At 40.1% G+C, this 15356-nt stretch overlaps 1 pseudogene; it reads left to right on the top strand.

The window, feature by feature from the left end:
• The first annotated feature begins 3197 nt into the window (after positions 1 to 3197).
• Positions 3198 to 3296, top strand: LOC112084941 (annotated as a pseudogene).
• The last annotated feature ends 12060 nt before the right edge of the window (positions 3297 to 15356 follow it).

The following is a 15356-nucleotide window of genomic DNA, read 5'->3' as shown; positions in this document are numbered from 1 at the left end:
GCTTGGTTCAGCATGTACTCTCCTAGAGTAGCATCATCGGGAATGTCCTCAGAGCTGTCACCAGTGCGACGGCTACTTCGGGATCTGGTTTGTTCCATTTTGCTGCAAAACAAAATGATTCTTGGAAAAAGAGTGAATATGGATGCTGGTTTTAACACATTAAGATCTGTTATACTAATAATAGCATAAAGAGATTAATTAAAACCATGAGCAAGCAGAATTGATATTAAATCAGAGAAATCAAGTAGTTCATGACCAGATTCGGATATTTGATGTTCTCAACATAGAAATCTTCTAAAAATCGGTTTTTATGAGCAATTTCCATGTAAATTCTTAAGATTACCCAATACAAATCACTAATCACACAAGGCTTAATCAAATTCATCAATTTTGCTGTTCCAAATTCGATTTTTATGAAGCATGTAGAATCCAAATTTCAAAAATCTCAATTCCTCTTAAGCTAGGTGTTTAAAATCAATTTTTAGATAACCTAAAAGGATAATCTATTGTTCTTAAGCTATTTCCACCATCAATAGATCAAGATTTGGGTTTTTAAAGAAACCCTAAGTTCTAAAATCAAGTAAAAATGTCGAGTTTGAGGTGCATACCTTGCTGGAAAGAGAGATTTGATGGCAGAATTGAAATCAGCTTTGAAATAGAGTGAGATTTGAGCCAAGAATCTCTTAAAAAGCTTAAGAATTGAAAAATGTGTTCTATCTCCTAAATCTCCAAGTCTTTTGGAAGAGAAGAGAAGAAGGAGTTTTGATCCAAAAAGTTTGTTTTTTTTCTTTAAAAAGCGTTTTCGTAGCAAAAACGGAAAATTTCTCAAAAATTTTGAAGTTTACGAGAACTTACCTTTCTTGTTTGCATGTTAGAAAAGTTTAAAACTTAAGGAGGATCTTTACGGGTTTTACCGGGAATATTTCGGGAAACACCGGGAATCACCAGGTAACACCGGGAATCACCGGGAATCACCGGGAATCACCAGGCAACACCGGGAATCACCAGGCATCACCGGGAAAACACCAGGTAACACCGGGAATCACCAGGTAACACCGGGAATCACCAGGCAAAACCGGGAAAACACCAGGTAACACCGGGAATCTTTTGAAAAACGGCGGAAATCCGAGTCTCTGCCTCAACTACCAACAACCAAGGTCAGGAGACGCGCGACCGCGGTGATCAAGGGCTCGGCCGCGGTCACATTCACGGTGCCGCGGTCAATGCTTCCTTGGCCGTGGGTCGATCGGTCGCGACCGCGGCTCTTCCTCTTGCGGCCTCTGTCCAATCTTCTTGTCTTTGCCGAGCCGAGCAGCTAAAAACCTACCTTTTTCTTCTTGGTTTTTCTAATTTTCTGATTTTTTGTGTTTTTGTTTTATAAGTACCTGAAATTTAAAAGAAAAAGAAAGCATAAACTGTAAAAAGGAAAAGAAAACTAAAAGAAAGAGTACCTATATGGGTTGCCTCCCATTAAGCGCTTTTGTTTTAAGTCATTTAGCTCGACGTAAGCATGAGGAATCAGGCTTATTTGAATGGCACTCCACTTGCTGTGCCCTTATCACTTCCGGCCACTGGAGGTTTTACTTCTTCTCCTTGAGGGGCCGTCTTCTCTCCTTTACTCTTCTTTCGGACTTTAATATTGTTCAAAACCCTTTTTGTGTTTTCGATCAGCTCCTGGATTTGGTCCTCACTGGTTTCTGTTGCATCTGGTGGAATGATGATCTTGATCTTTGCAAAAGCTTTCGGCTTCTCCTTTTCTTTCTCTTTTGGCCTGTTTCCTTTGCTTGGAAAATCGTCTAAGATAGTCGGATAGTACCTTCTGCTATCCACATTCAGGAAAACAGCATGCCGGTTTGCGTGATCGATTACTGCTCCTATTGTAGCTAGGAATGGCCTCCTGAAAATGAGTGGCCTCTCCTTGTCTTTATCCATCTACATGACTTAAAAATCTGCTGGAACGATCTTGTCTCCCACTAGAACTTGTAGATCATGATTCGCCCATTCAGTATCTTTTTGAGATGAATCTCCAAAAATAACCTTAACCGTCGATGTTCTCAAGGTTTTTATGACCAATTTCCAAATGTCTTAGACATGATGTTGACATTGGCTCTGGAATCGCAGAGGCAGTCTGTAAACTTGATTCCTGAAATGAAACATTGGAAAACAAAACGTCCCGGATCATCGGCTTTTGTAAGCCTTTGAAACGGTGATCGTTTAGGTACCTTAAACGGTGGCTGCTTGGGATCGATATCTTTGTACAGTGGTACAAAGATTGGGATTTCTTCTTTCTTTCCATCGGTTCAAGCCTCTTCTTTGGGCAATGTGGTTATGGCGTTGCAAAACTTCTTAGGTTTATCTTAAACTCTTCCTGGAAGAACTCCACTTTGTCTCTTCATAGAGTGGCTGTTTGGGCGACTTGCACGTCTAGCTTTTTGACGTGAGAAGATAAAGATTCAAACTTACCGTTCAGATCATTGTACATGCAGTCAACTTTCACGTTCACGTCTTTAGATGCTTTTTCGTTCGTCATAACGAGCTGTTGGATGGACTGTTCAAGTCTACCGATTTGTAAAGCTAGCTCGTTCGTTGTGACTCCCTGCTGTTGTACAAATTGATTGTTAAAACCCGTACCTTGGTAGTTATATGGTTGTCGCGGTTGATATGGTACTATTCCTCCGAAGTTTCCACCTTGAAACTTGTTTTGGAAGGATTGGTGGTAGTACTGATCTTGAGGATTCTCCACATTTGGATTGCGGTAGGAGAGATTGTTGTAATTTGCATTCCGGAAGTTGTTGTTGAAGCTATTGTTGGAGCGATTTTGATATGGCACCAGTGCTCCTACGTAGTTCACATCTTCTTTTTGAAAGGCTTGATTAATGTGATCGATATCACTAGGTCCTTCATCTTCTGCGCCATTGTTGGTCTCACAAGCATGGATTGGGCGATTGTTGCTCTTCAGAAGCTGGCTCACCATGTTCTTCAACTCGGTTATCTCCTTATTGTCTGTTCCGGCTTGCTTCATCGATCGATCGTATTCGGGACAATCATTGCTATTGGCTTGAGCCAAATTTTCGATAAGGGCTCTTCCTTGGGCTATTGTCTTTTGTCCAAAATCTCTATTGCTAGCTGTATCAAGTGAAAGTTTGTATTTTGGTTGCAAACCTCGGTAAAATGTGCTCAGCAGGCTTGATCCATGAAATCCATGGTGAGTTCTTTGTTCTCCTTAAAACGCTCCCAGGCTTCATAGAAAGATTCAGTTGGCCCTTGTTGAAAGTTTGAGATCTTTGTTCTCAACTGATTCGACCTTGACTTAGTGTAGAAGTGGTTCAGGAAAGCAGTTCTACATTCTTGCGAATTAGTAATCGATCCTGCAGGCAAAGATTTCAACCAACGGTGAGCTTTATCTGATAATGAAAAAGGGAACAACTTACACTTTAAATAGTCTGGTGGAATTTGATTTGTTCTCATCATGCTTCAAATTTTTTCAAAGAGCTCGATATGGTCCATTGAATGCTCAGAAGGAACTCCATGGAACTGATTTTGCTTCACCAATGAGATTATTTTGAGGCTTGACTTCAAACTCATTCCGGTTCGGAAATGGTACTTGAATTGCAAATCGATTCTGAAAATTTTGAGTAGGTGCATCAAAATGAGCTATGCGATGGTTCCTGGCTTGTCTTCTGTGTTAATTTGCTGGCGGAACAGGACGGTTAACGCGTCCATTCGGCTGCATTCCTTGGTGGTCACCATCGGCTGCATTGATATGTGCATCAGGGTCTTCACGCTCTTCTCTATCGCGATTCTGGTGGTTTCTTGGAAGAACCTCATCCTCTTCTTCATTCTGTCGAGCATGATCACCTCCTCTGTGATCATTCTCTTCATTTTTTCCATGTTCGGACCCATCTTGGTCCATATATAAATTTCGATTAATAGGATCTCCAGGCTGGTCGTCGTTGGCCATTCCTTGTGTTCGTCTAAGTCTTCGAAGTTCTCTTTCGTGTCTGTCTATCTCGTCTAGAATTGGAATATCTCCTGCAGGTCTACGCCTGGTATTCATGCAATTCAGAGAAAAACAAAAGAAGGGAAAGATAGTTCAGAAAAACTTTAAGAAAGAACTAGAGATCAGGTGTTTAGAACAGAAGTTAAAACAAGAAAAATAGCAAAAGGCAGCGAAACAAATCCCGGCAACGGCGCCAAAAACTTGATGTCGGGTCAACTGCGTGAGGGAACAAGTGTTACCCTTAACAAAACAAATGAAAGCCGCAAGTGCACAGCTAATCAGTTCTAGTATTTAGGGATAGAATCCACAGAGATTTGTGTGCCTGGTATTCTTCTACAGTTTTTAACTTTATGTCTTAGACTAAATTGGTTTTAAAAGGTTGGTTTTTTTCACGAATTAAACTAAAACAAAAGAAAGCAAATAAATCTATCCTAGAAAGCAAGTAAACAAATCGAATGAAAGGCTAGTAAAGCAAGTAAAATACCGAATGAAAGGCTAGTAAAGCAAGTAAAATATCGAACTAAGGGAATTGAAATGCAGGTCTAAGTAAGCAAATAAAAATCGATTGGTTTGTAAACTATGGCTAAAAACGCTGAGCTTTTGGGAACTCTAAAGGATCATAATCGGTTTTAACACTAAGGTAGATAGATTGGGATTGACGGATAATGATATATGGGTTCTAGAGCTAGAGTACGGCGGTATGACTACGTCACTGTCGTGATCATAACCAACTGTTTCTCGCAACCCTGACCAGTAGGCTTCCACTCGGGCCCTGGAAGGGAGAGAACGCAAGAGCTGCACAAGACTCGTCAATACTCACGATCTCGCCGCAGGTAGGTTTCCACTCCTAAGGAAAAATCGCCTGTTTCATTCTAGGGCTGATACTTAATGAAAACTTTGCAACACTAACTATCTAGATCAGATACTAGGTGATCAATCAAGCATACATGCAATAAGAACAAGAATAAACAGAGAACATGTCGAAATCCCAGATCTATAAACCTAGATGTCTTAATCGATTATGAGAGCCCCTTTCGGGAACCCTAAGCCCAACTCGGGATCTACTCAGACATGGCTGAGGTCGACATCATCATGGGTTTTCATAAAAGTAATGAAAAACAGTAAAGAAAAGAGATAAAGAAAGCTTCTCTATTGAAGAACTCAGACTTGAACAATCTTCTACAAAAATCTCATAAAAACGGCTAAAAGAAAAGGGTTTCTGTAAAGTATAAATGATTCTCTCTAAAAACGACCTAAATGACATGTATTTATAGTCTTCAATACTCCATGGTCTCTAGGGTTCCGGAATTGAGGCTGAGAATGACCTTGGGCTTCAGATATATGGGCTTTAGTTCGGAGCTTGATGGCCGTGGTCGGGAGTGACCTGACCGCGGGGATTGGGTGGTTGGCCGCGGTCGAGAGGCTTCTGACCGCAGGAAATAGGTTGTTGGCCGCGGTCGCGTGACTTGCTGGCCGTTTTCGAGTGGATCCGGGGCTAATGGAATATCTTGAGATCCAACCGTTGGAATGTCTCCAAACCAAGTGGATTTGAAAGCTGGTTGATTCTTCTATAAGTTGTCCAATTTTGAGGGTGATCAGACGGTGAGAAGGTCTTTGTCTCTCCATGAGAGTTCTGACGGTCTGCATTTATCCAAAAGAGTCTTTTTGTTCCATTTTGTGCTTCTTTATCCCAAATTACCTGAAAAGTCTTTTAAAATTCAGAAACATAGAAATCATTTGAAAACCTTTGAAAATGGAGTAAAAACACCTGTAAAAAATATTAAAGTGGTCCATAAAAATGGTCAAAATCCGGTGTTATCACCAAGGCATTCACAGTTAGGTATCAAAAGGATTTTTAATGGTAAGGCTTGATGTGTTTAGGGTTACCTTCTTCTGGAGAGACAAGACATTATGCGAAACAGCAATAGAGGATGGGAGTGTAAATGCCCCCACAGTTTCAGCCACATTCTTCTTGCTTTAAGATTTCTAATCTCCTTTCTTCAGGTTCTCCTTTCTTCTGATCTCCTTTCTTCTGATCTCCTTTCTTCAGGACTTGGATTTTTGTCCAGGCTGTGAATCTAGAACTCCTTAAGTGAATACCTAATGCCTTGGCTCAAGTGATTTCGGCTTCTAAGACTCTTTTAGGCTTTTAGTTCCTTTCCTTTCTTTCCTTTTCTCTAACTCCTTAAGTGAATACATAATGCCTTGGCTCAAGTGATCTGCTTTTTGACTTGGAGTCTTATGGAGCACAAAATTTACCTTTAAGAATGAGCTTTTGATATATTCATAAATTGGATCATTTAGTGTACATATTTAAGTCCAAATCCTGTCTCGTTTACATACATTTTAGGTATTTAGGCATTGTTTTAGGTCTTAGGAGATTGCATTAGGCCCAAGAGAGTATTCCATGGTTTGGAGTGTTAAACATGTGCTTTTAGAGCCTATTTGGAGTCGAGGATGTGATTCAGATGAATAAATAGAGTTGAAATGATCAAAAATGATGTAGAGGAGCAATTTTGAGTCTCTCGGAAAAATGCTGTACTGATGGTCGAAGATTCTCGGCTAAAATCCATCCTGCGGGTAGATCTCTCGGCGAAAAACATGTACTGGCGGTTCAGTTTCTCGGCCAAAAATCTCAGATGCAGATACCTCTCCAAAATCACGTTACCGGAAGGTATTTCCGGCCGATTCAGCCTCCGGGGTCTTCAGTAAAGATAAAGATAATTGAATCTTTATTTTAGAACAGTTGGGATCGATGAATTTGGAGCTGCGAGCTGAAAGATACGGCCCCCGGAAGACAGACCTGTCTCGCTTCCATTCCAGAGCAATCCAATACGTCTGCAAGATCGCCTATCCGGGGAGTTTTAACGACCGATTCAGCTTACAGAGTCTTCAGAAAAGTTGGAGATGATCAGGTCACGGATCCAGAAAAGGTGGAGTCATTGGATTTGGATTCGTGAGCAGATATTAAAGCTAACCAGAAGGCACACCTATCTCGCTACAGTTTCAAGACTGATCCGACAAGTCACAAAGATTACGTGAGACGATGCCTTTCCAGTCTGATTTAGTTGCCGGACCCTTCATTAAGATTCACGATTTTTGAGTTCTAGTTCCATAACAGCTGAGATCGTCCAGTATGGAGCTATTTTCAGAAAGATACCGTCTTCGGAGTGAACACTGGTCAAAGAGCTTTTTTTATCGTTTTAATGCACTGCAGAGGTAAGCCGTACGGGGAACCTTCCACTCCCTGAGCACCAAAGGTTTCTTCAGCAAAGTTCGAGCTTGATGAGTCATCTTTCTCGTGGACTTGGTTTGGTGTTATTTGGAGTTTGACCTGTGAGTTCCGGAAGGCGGGAGACAGATATGTCAATCATGTGTCTAAGAGTTGAAATTATGCTAAGTGTCATACTCTGACACGGTCCTAATGACACGGTCCATACTTGACCGTGGCAATGCTTTGCCAACCTTCGGCGATTGACGCGTAGAGAATGCCACGGTATACACCAGACTGTGGCAATGTATTACTTCTGAAGGCCAACCTTTGGGAATTGACATGGTCTTGAGACACGGTCCATGCTTGACCGCGGCAAACACTAAAGACCTTTGACACGACCAAGATGCCACAGCCAATTATCAGGTCGTGGCAATCACCGAATGCTCAACACTTTGCCACGCTCAACATGACACGGTACAAACAAGGCCGTGGTAAACCAAGCAGCTCATGATCCAAACCTAGAAAGAAAGAGACACAGCCATGCATCACGGTCTAAATCAGGCCATAGCAACCTTGTTCTTGAAGAAACTGCTCTTGATCTTTGACACGGTCAGAATGCCACAGTTTGGCCAAGGACCATCTGACCGTGGCAAACCACACCACTATCCATCAAGGCCGGGTCAGGACCCAGTTTTTTCGGGGCTGACCCGGTCCATTAGAACTTAGTATAAATGCCTTTTTGGGAGAAAACCCTAAAGAACTTTATCTTCTATCTTAGTTTTTCTCTAATTTTCTTTCCTTTTTAGTGTAAAAACGTTTTTGATTAAGAGATATCTTGCTGATTTAAGAATCTTAAGGCTGTTTCTTATCATTGCATCATCTCATCTTTGCTTCTAATTATGATTAACATCACCTCTTGCAAAGCAAATGGTGTGTTATTCATGATTAGTGAGTAGTCATCTTTTAAGCTTCTAAGTGTGTAGATTAGGTTCTAGATTCTCATTTCCTTTCCTTAGTTAGCTGCTCTTAAAGCTAGATCCTTGAGAATCACTTGGGTCTAGATCATAGCCATTTCATGCACCAAAAATGTTTGATGAAATGCCTAAAAGAGCTACCTTAAGGGTTTATGCCTTTTTCATCATGAGAGTGATAATTAAATGCATGAATGACATATTAGAACTGTTTCTTAATGCTCATTGATTCATATTTCACAAATGATGATTTGGTTTGAAAATGGATTAGTGTAGATGTTAATTCCTTCATGAGAGGATTAGTCTAGATTAGAGATAAGTTGAAATGTTTTGAGATCATGTGATTGCTTGCTATGTATTTCTGTACAAGATTCAGTCTTTCTTTGTAGAGATTGTTCGGTCACTTATTGGGCTTCGTACATTATGCTTATTGATTGCTTGGTTATATCTAATTCTTGTTAGACTTGATTAAGTGATTGCAAAGGGATTTCTGTCATGCGAGTGGATTAATCTGATTAAGAAGCCTAGACTAAAGAGTAACAAGTGTTGCATTATGTTCTTATCATCATGAATCAATATTTAAAGCACCATAATCAATGATCACATCTAGAGTTTATCTTTCAACATTTTCTTTATCATCATCTTGTTTGTTTGCTTGCTTGTTTAGTAGTTAATCAACTTGCTTTGCTTGTTTCTTGTTTTGTGCTTTCTTGTTTCTTGTCACCAAAAATCTTTCTCGTCTCACTTCTTGAGAACTTGTCACATAAACTAGTGCCTAACTACCACACATTTGGATTGATACCCTTTATGCTGCAACAGCAAAGGGATTGATAACCCTTTAAGAACCTAAAAAATTCTTAGTTATCAACTTTTCTGAGGCATCATACGATTTATGGCACACTACCTTATGGTCTCTTTCAGTCTTTCTTTTGAGTGACTGAAAACTATGCTGTTTCTCCCTCTGGCGTTTTTGCACATGCCTGTCATATAGGTTTGGGTTAAGGGTGTGGTACTAGCTAAAGATGAACTGGCCATATAGGACAACAAAGAGTGGTAACAATAAGGTAAAGATGTCATAGATGTATATCATGATGCCTTTTTAAAACCATTGATGAGAAAATTAGATGTCAAGATTAAGTTCAAGTAAAATGAGCTAGTATATCCTGTCAGAAAAGATCTTCATGAGATTTCGTAGTGTAAGTACTCTAGCTACCGCCTAGTGGAGTACTAAACCTTAAAAGAGCATTCATAAGTGATTGGTGTAGAAGCAAACAGGTTGGTTATCCACATCGATTTTGTCATTATTCCCTTAAAATGTAATTGACCTTTTGAAAACACTTTTTGAAGCTCTAAATACTTTTGAAAAGCTTTAAGAAAATCGAAAAAATTTGAAAAATTCTGAAGAAAATGCAGAATGCAAGAGCTCATGCAAGAAAAGGTGGTTAGAAAGGGATGAAATCCTCCCCTAGACTTAATCACACTGTCTCCAATGTAAAATAAATCAGGCAAGGATGAGAAATAAAGTATGTGAAAAATTTAAAAAGGTTAAGGAAAAGAGAACTTACCTGGTGTTTGTGAACTTACCTTCTATGTCTTTCATCATTCATTGCACCTCGGAGTTGTCGTCTTCGAGAGAAGAAGGAGTTGCCAAAGGAGCCACCATCGATCTCCGTCTTCATCCTTGTTCTTTGTTCTTTACCTTCCTCTTATTTAATTTCTAGCAAACTACAATGCTTCTATGATGTTCTTATACACTATGATTGAGTAATTCTCTTGTTGGGTTTTAAAGGAGTTTTCAAAGGGAATTCATGGATTGATTTCTGGTTTGTTAGATTAGGGTTTATCTATAGATTCCTTTTTCCAAATTTGTATTTCGTTTATGTTGCTTGGATCGATCATCTAGCTTCTGCGATTAAGTTGATTTACTCACCGAAAGTGTTGTTGAATCGATTAACCTTATTTAGATGAACAAATTCTCTTAGACGGCGCGAGTCGATCTGAAGCGTTTTGTGAAATTATCAAACTCATTTATCAAATCTGAGTGAATTGATTTGTGATTAATACTACCTGAGTAGGTTAGTCTAGGTTTGATTTCAGGAACATATCTATAGAAAACTCTATGTTTAATTCTCTTGTAGCTAGTCTATGATTCCCGGCGAATTCCCTAACGCCCAACATCTTCTCGTATTGATTTGATCTTATTGTGTACTTGTTTTTAAGTTTATTATTAGCTATTTTCGTCACTGTTCACAACCCCAAAACAAACACCCATATTTTCATCTTAGCTCAGTTCTCATCTCAAGTAAACTCATACTGCAGTTACTTGGTCTTCAGTGGATCGACCCCTAAGTACTACAACGTACATCTGTGCGCTTTCAGAAAACTAGGGTTAAAGCCTGAGCACACCAAAGATATTAAAAGTGATCCATAAAAGTGGCCAAAATCAGGTCTTATCAATAACTTTCAGGATACTGGTCCAAATGGCCTGATTCAAAATCTAGTGGCAAGGCAGCTCAATTGTCTAGAACATTTCTGAAGAGTGCAAGTGCATCCTGGGAATGGAAGGGCTTAGGTATGGAAGCGTAAGAGCTTCACAAAGTGTAGAAATGGTGTGACTAGGACTGTCCGCAGATTAAGAATGATAGAATACCGTCAGATGCTCTGGGGCTCCTCGTCTTCATGTGGTGAAGGGTGATGGTTGCTAAGAACTCGTAAACCAGCTCATCATAAGTTGGAAGATTCAGCTCCGTGTATGGTCTTAGTCCAAGTGAATCGATGTACCAGATAACATCTTCTCTAATCCCAAGCATCTCGAGTGTATGATAGTCGATGCAAGTTATTGGTTTGATATTCAGCTTCTTGAATCGCCTTGCATAATTGACTCTTGGGTTAATCTCCTTCTCAATGTATATGATCTTTGGTGGTTCTGGAATTGCATGGGTTTCTCATAAATGTTGGAGCAACCTCATCACTCGACCTCTCGTTCTAGGTCTAGCTTGGCTCAGCATGTACTCTCCAAGAGTACTATCATCGGGTACTGTCTTGGAGCTGTCACCAGTGCGACGGCTTCTTCGTGACTCGGTTCGTTCCATGTCCCTACAAGACAAGGTGATTCTCAGAAAAAAGTGAATATGGATGCTGAGTTTAACACATTAACGATCAAGGATACAAAGAAGAGTATCAAGATATTAGTTATAACAACAACCAAGCATAATTGATATCAATTCAAAAAATCGAGTAGTTCATGACCAGATTTGAATTTGTGATGTTCTTTGATGGGCTTGCGGACCTAGGGTTTGTTTTTAACAAGCCCGTTGGTCCTCAAAATTTTTTAAATTTATAAAACCCTAGTGTCTGCAAGTGCACAGATGTACGTTGTAGGACTTAGGGTGTCGATCCGGAGGGAGGATGTCTAATCTGCGAGAAACAACAAACTGTGAAAGTAAGCAAAGTCATAAACTCATGGGATTTGGGGTTTTTGGTTAAGAATCCTAAACTAAACTTAATCTTATATTCACAAGAAAAAAGATGCAATGCAGAATGAATTGTTAAAAGAATATCTCAAGCATATCGACTCAAACTATAGACTTTAAAACTCATAGGTGGCGAATTAGACCTCTCCGGTTTACTCTAATCGATGTATGGTGGCATTTCTAATTAGCTTCTGTGCGATTTATCTTCATCTGTTTCTGGGATCTGCATGGAACTAGAATAGACATGTGTATGATTAACCAACTATCACCATCTTAATCAACTAATCACTTAGATCTGACAATTAACTCTCGCTCTCATGCCACAAATAAGATCACGCATTAGACATTTAATTCGTTTGCTCACATCTTCTTTATAGGTAGCTCTCAACTCCTATAGCGAATATGTTCTTCTGAAGCTAGGTATGAATGATCTAATACAACACTCTCATGACTCTGATCAATCATAGGCTCAGAGAATAGGTCATGAATCTACTCTCATGCAATATGAACGACTTAGAAGAGATGAGATCCAGAATATGTTTTAGAAACTTAGAAATCCTAATCGATATGTATGTCTATCGAAATCTTCAAACAACTTGACTCTCTGGGACAAATCTACATGATGCAAGGAATGATAAAAGACATAGAAGAATGCAAAAGAATGATCTTTAATAAGATAAAAAGGAGAAAGAACAATGGATCTGGGGAAGAATCCCCATCTCCATCGCCTAACCCTAGAAAAACAAATTTTGGTGGCTCAAAACAGGGACACACACCCGTTTATGACTGCTAAGAAATGTATTTATAGGTCCTATGGTCTTCCAGGTCTCATTTAGGGCTTCTGTGAAGAGGAATGGCAAAGTGGGCTTTGATGTTGGGCCTTGTGGCTCGTCCTTAGGTCCACTGGGGGTGAGAGTCTTCCAGGGCAGGTAAAACATACTCTTGCCGTGGGTGAGAGTCTTCCAGGACCGGTGAATTAGGATAACTTGTTCTCCATGTATCTTTTGATTGCACCGTTGGATCTTCGTGATGTTAAGTGCTATGGAAAGCTGGTTGTTGATTGCGATTTTAAACGGGGTTTTGTTATTTTCGTTTTAGTAAGCTTCAGGTTTTAAATTTATAACCCCTAAGTTGTCTAATTTTTGGTCTCTATTCGTCTCCCCTCTTTAGAATGACCAAAAGGGGGGGGTATTTATAGCTTCTGGGGTGGTTCTGGACACTTAGGGCTTAAAAAAAAATGAGAGGAATTGATCTGGGCTTTAATTAAGTCTTCGGGAAAGTGAACGACCAAAGTCCGCGGTCGCGGTGGCTCTACCCGCGGGAAAATGGGTGTTGGCCGCGGTCCCGGCACATGCTCTGTTCCGGAACTGCATTTTCTGTCATTCTTGCATCGGGGGTATCTGAAGATCTAACCGTTGGATTGTCTCCAAACCAAGTGCATTAGAAAGCTGGTTGGATCCTCTATGTTGTCTCAAATATTGGGGGTGATCAGACGGTGAGAAGGTCTTCATCGCTTGTCATACTTCTGACGGTCTGCATTTATCCAAAATTGCTCATTTGTTCCAAATTGCATATCTTTTGCCCAAGTTTCCTGTAAAGTCTTTTGAAACTCTAAAACATTGAAAACACTTTAAAAACATTGAAAACAGAGTTAAAACACCTGCATAAGATACAATTATGATCCATAAAAGTGGTCAAAATACGGTGTTATCAGTTGTCTCCTCTTGATTTTCATCAAATTTGAGCTGGATTGGAAGGTGAGAAAGGCTTCATTTGAGGCAAAACTTCTGACGGTCTGACTCTGAGCAGAAAAAGTGGATTTCTTCAATTTTGCCATCTTTTTCCCTAAGTTTCCTGAAAAGGGCCTTGAAACTACAAATACATGGAAATCATAATAAAAGTTCCTAAAACTGATTAAAGCCTTTGAAAAAGTGATATACTCATATTTTGTCATGTTTAGGATTGCATTTTGTCCAAATCTTGAGTCTCATGCATACATTTAGGTAGTTTTACATATATTTGTCTTTGCTTTTGTCTTTAGTTAGGAATTGCATTATGTCCTAGAGTGTCCTGCATTTTTGGAGTTCTCAGGTCATTTGGAGACTTTTGGGACCAACGTGGAGCTGGGATCATGGAAGAACCCTCACCTGTGTACAGCAACTCGAACAGATGGTTTAGTGCAGACAAAACCCACACTTTGATCGCGTGGGACGAAGGACTTGCAATGCGATTCAATCTCCGGTGTCTTTATCAAGAATCAAGTTTCCAGAACACTTGGAATCAGACCATTTGGAGCCCGAACACTTGGAATCAGACAATTTGGAGCCGTGAACTGGGAGATATCGCCATCGGAAGGAACACATGTCTCGCGGCCCGATCAGGTCTTATGCGATGCGCCTCAAATAACTGGTGGAACGGAGCCCTTGCAGACGTCACCTGAACACAAACCCTTCACCAAAGTTCGAGATATTTGAGTTTTCCTTCCAATGCAGTTGAAATCATACCATATGGAGCCATATCCTAGAAGTTACTCTCCCCTCAATGCAAAATGGTCCGAGAAGGCTTAGGTTGTGTGATACGGTACTGCGACTTGATTAACTCGCACCCATGAATGTTCAACGCTCTGGAAACAATTTGAGACTTTAGAGATGAGTTTAAGGAGACTCTGAGCAAGGTAGAGACTTCCAGAATCAAATTTGAGTAAGTCCACACTGCTGTGCGAGATAGACCTGCGAGTTGGACATGAAGTGGAACCATGTAGCACATGTGTTCGCAAATTACAACGACTTGGGCATGCGACTTGGGCAAGGAAGTGACCATCACGCACGCATATTATCTCCATAATGCGTCCTGGTTGTGCGAGTTGAAGAGAAGGAAGCCTGAGCAGCACAAACATTCGCTGTTTACACCTAGATAGGCATGCGGCTGAGGCTGAGGGAATTATGGCGCACAAGGCTGCTTCTATAGCTGTGCGACTTGGGCCTGCGACTTGGGAAGCACCTGACCATGTCGCACACCAGCCACCAGACCCAACTGAGCCGGGTCAGTACCCAGTTTGTCCTGAGCTGACCCGGTCCATTAGCAATTAGTATATATAGCTTTTTGGAGAAAACCCTAAACATCTTATCTTCTACTTAGTTTTTTCTTTAGTTTTCTTTCCTTTTTAGTAAAAAACGTTTTTGATTAAGAGACATCTGAAGGGATTTGATCATTCCAAAGCTGTTTCTTATCATCTCATCATCTCATTTCTGCTTCTAATCATGATTAACATCATCTTTTGCAAAAGATTAGATGTGTTCTTCATGATTAGTGAGTAGTCATCTTTAAGCTTCTAGGTGTGTAGATTAGGGTGCTTAGATGTAGATTAATGTTGTTTAAGCTTAGATTCTCTTCTCCTTTCCTTAGTTAGCTGATCCTAATGCTCGATCCTTGCACATCACCTGGGTTTAGAATCTAGGTTTTTCATGCACCAAAAGTGTTTGATGAAATGCCTGAATGAAAGCTAACTAAGGGTTTATGCATTAATGCCATGATGATGTTTGTTAATTGCATAAATGACATATTAGAGTTGATTCTTAATGCTTACTAGTTCATATTTCACAAATGGGAATTTGGTTTGAAAATGGATTAGTATAGAGATTAATACCTTCATGAGAGGATTAATCTAGCTTTAAACTCTAAGTTGATTGGATTAGAGA

This window comes from Eutrema salsugineum, unplaced genomic scaffold (assembly GCF_000478725.1).
Source record: "Eutrema salsugineum unplaced genomic scaffold, Eutsalg1_0 scaffold_4, whole genome shotgun sequence".
Taxonomy (NCBI): domain Eukaryota; kingdom Viridiplantae; phylum Streptophyta; class Magnoliopsida; order Brassicales; family Brassicaceae; genus Eutrema; species Eutrema salsugineum.
This window is presented reverse-complemented; position numbering and strand designations above follow the sequence as displayed.